The sequence below is a fragment of the Copadichromis virginalis genome, linkage group LG4 (genome assembly GCF_057382275.1).
Source record: "Copadichromis virginalis isolate Kocher_CV1m ecotype Utaka linkage group LG4, C_Virginalis_male_GT1.1, whole genome shotgun sequence".
NCBI lineage: Eukaryota > Metazoa > Chordata > Actinopteri > Cichliformes > Cichlidae > Copadichromis > Copadichromis virginalis.
In genome coordinates, this window is record NC_140621.1 from 25,645,032 (window position 1) to 25,648,982 (window position 3,951).

Genomic DNA, 3,951 nt, shown 5'->3' on the forward strand with positions numbered 1-3,951 from the left:
TTTTTCCCTGTTGCCATTTTCCCTGCCTTACCAATAGATGGTGTGGCCATGTTAATGGGGAATGACATTGCTGGAAGTTTAGTACTTCCATGTCTGGAGGTTTTAGACAATCTCCTAAATCAGAAGACCACAGACTTCTTCAGACTTCCTTCCAGATTTCCTAATTTTCAGAGGAGGGTAAACTTTAAACTGAGGAATACAATGTTTTGTTACTTCTAGATAAGGTAGAGCCAGAGGAGCCTCAGGGGCCTTGAAGAACACATTGCTCCCCCTGACCAGAAAACACTTGTTCTCAGCCCTACAAGCTGACGAAACATTACAAAGCTGTTTCAATCGTGTGGTAAGTGCTGATTAACCCAATAAAGACCAACAAGCCTATATTATAAAACAAGATGTTTTAATGCATGAGTGGTCTCCATCAGTTGCAGAAAGTGCAGTTAAACAGATTGTTATGCCAACCATATATAGACATAAAGTCTTGTCCCTGGCTCATGCCAGTGGTCTGGAAGTGTGTCACAAAAACGTACTGGGTTTGATTAAAGCATTTTTTTTTAGCCTGGTATGAAGTATGATGTTTCAAAGTTTTGTCAATTTGGTTTACCATACTGCTGGTAAACCAAATCAGGGGATACACTTAGCTCCATTATGTCCTATTCCTGTAGTGGATCAGCCATTTGAACATGACCATGTCATAGTACACTGTGTTGGACCACTACTGAGAGCAAAGTCTGGAAATCAATATCTGCTTACCATCATGTGTGCTGCTCTACGTTTCCCTGAGGCACTCTGTAGTCTATTTAGACTTACAGGCCAGTGGACACTCTTTCAAATGCAGCAGTTAACTCAGATGACAAATCAGTGAAGGTAAAAAGATATCTAGGAAAGAGGGTATTGGATTTTTTTAGCCAGATTGTTTAAGAGTGTTGATGGAGAAGTATAGAGAATGTCAGAAAGGGCTGGACTGTGTCTGGAGTAAGAATATTATAGAATGCCAAGAGAGTGGGATCCTTGTTTGCAAAGGTGATGGACAGGCTGACAGATTAAGTCAGGCAGAAGTCTCCATAGACCAGGGGTCGGCAACCTGCGGCTCCTTATAGTGCGGCTCCGTGTGGTTTGGGAAAATAAATTAGAAGTATTTAGCTGAAGTGTATTTTATTTATGTTAGTTCTTTTTTTTAACTTGTAGTTCTAAATTGGAAGATTATTGTGATATTGAAATATTAAAAATACAATTATATTCTTTTATTTTTTCATCGCTCAAAATAATCGTCACACTCGCGGAAGCCGGTGTACCCACCAAAACGCCATGCATTTATCAAGACTTTCAACCCCAGGTAGGCCAATTATGGCCCTTCGGATCCATGTTATGTCAGCAGCTGTTCTCTACCGTGAACTATGTTAAAAACAAACCCTGCTCACGCCTCACAGATGAAAGCTTACAGTCTTGCGTAAAGATGAAAGTGATTTCGTAAAGCCCCGATTTGCAGACGCTGTGCGCAGAGGTTCAGGAGCAGAAGTTCCATTGTAAAGATACCACGGCAGACCCGACGATGTTTGCATGAAGATGCTTTTCAGCATCTCTTTATTGACCACTTTTCACACACGGTTGCTGTATGCATACAGCCGGCTGTGGCTTTTCAGCTCACAGCCCGACACACACCAACACAACAGCATAGATAGCACAGACGTTAAGGCGGCGAGGCGTGATTGCGGGTGCTGCTCAGGTGCGTCCCCTCCCCTGCAGCGGCGCTGCAGACCGCACCCGACCACACACATTAACCTGGTAAAATACATATTTAGGCAGAATTTTGCAAATATCTATTTTTCATCTTTTAGCAGCATAGTGCTTTTTTTCCCAATTATTTTTTAAAAGTCAGGTCAAGGCTCCAAAAGCCCAAAGGCGATATAAGGGTGGCGGCTCACAACAGTTTTTGTTTGCTACATGGATCATTTTAGTTCAGCGTCTTTCCTTTTGTTATATTTCTTTAAGAGTTCAAAATGTGTTAATTACATAAATAAAATGTAATTTTCTCTGTAGCACTTCTTTGATTTCATAAGCAACACACGTTAGTTGTTCACACAAAGCATAAAGGTAAAAAACAAAATATTCAGTGTTATCTTCATTTTAGATGTCAAAATGTATTTGCGGCTCCCAGTGTTTTCTTTTGCGTGGAAACCGGGTCCAAATGGCTCTTTGGATGTGAAAGGTTGCTGACCCCTGCCATAGACTATGATGTTGGCAGATGACTGTTTGATCTGTAGTGAAAAAATAGGAAGTGGATGGAAGAGAACCTGGAGAGTTGGAAGTACACTAAAAAGAAATATAAAATTCAGTAGAACCAAACAAACAAACAAACAAACAAAAACGTGTGAATGAGAAGAAGACAGATGTAACAGTCTCTGGGTCTTTGAATGTTAATTTATCTGTAGTCCAGTCTCTATGTCAAGTATTTCAGTCTAGGTTCAGTATGTGTTGTTTTATCCTATTTCTGTTGTATCCTATGAATATATTGTCTGCGTGTCCCTCTGTTTTTTGTCATGTTTTATCTATCTAGGGTAGTTAGGATCCTGTCTTGTGAGTCATGCTCACATAGATAGATAGATAGATAGATAGATAGATAGATAGATAGATAGATAGATAGATAGATAGATAGATAGATAGATAGATAGATAGATAGATAGATAGATAGATAGATAGATAGATAGATAGATAGATAGATAGATAGATAGATAGATAGATAGATAGATAGATAGATAGATATTTCTTCTGAGCATGAGATGTGCCGTGGGGGAGATATCAGATTTTATTAGGGGCCTGTATAATTCATTTGATGACTGCCCATTTTCAGTTTAGGTAAGCTCTACTGCATGATTAAAAATAGAAAGCCACCAGCATGTCACGGCTGAGCAGCCAGTGTGTTTGTGGAGCAGACCCAAATACAGACACCGGGGAGAAGCACAGCAAGTGTGGCCTTATGTGTCAGTAAGCATAAACAGATGTCAGAGACCTCTGGAATATAAATAAAGTTGACCATGTGCCTGTGCAGTTGGCTGATTTAATCAGTAATGTGTGGCTTGTGTTTTAATCACATTCTCATGCTTTGGTTTTATGTGAAGGACATAGTACATTGTGAATTTGCCAATTTAGAATGTATTGCTCATACTGTAAGTGTTTGAAGAAACCCTTGGGAAATATGCAATATGTAGCTTTGTTTTTGTGTTGCAGTAATAAGAGAAATTTGTGTTTACTTTCTGTAATGCTTATTCTTCGTGAAAGCTCAACAACACTTCTTTTGAAAGGCAATGTAGTATGGCATGACAATCTTACTGACAGTTGTCAAAACAAATTAGTGAATTAGAGAGAATTAACTGTATAAATGGAGGCTATATTAGGTTTATAACAGTATTATATCAGTGGCATAGCTTTGTGTCCACACTTGAACTGCCTCAAAATTAAACTATAAAATGCTAACTACAGATTTCAGTCTGTCTTTTTTTTTATGTACGTTTCTCAAAAGTTATTGCAACTGTGGGGTCTTATTTGACACTTCTACCTAATGTCCCTATCAAAGTTTGGTAATAACATACATTTGGACCTTTTATTATCAGCCTTTATATACTGGTGTATCTCAAGGAATATTTTTATAACTGTAAATAGATAGAATTAAGAAGTCAAAATCAGGCATCTTCAGTTTAATTTGAAGATGCCTGATTGAATTTGTGCTAATATGAACCTCGTTTTTTAAAAATATTAATCTAACCATGCCATGACTAATGCTGAAAGCTAGGGAGAACACTAAGAAGAAGCACTGTCCCCATATGAAAGGACAATGTCCTGTAGCTATAAATCATAAATCATAAATTCTGAAGAAACTACTGTGTTGAACATTGTATTTTCCAATTGAACTTTTACAGAATGCAGAGTAAATGATACTGAATAAATATCATTAAA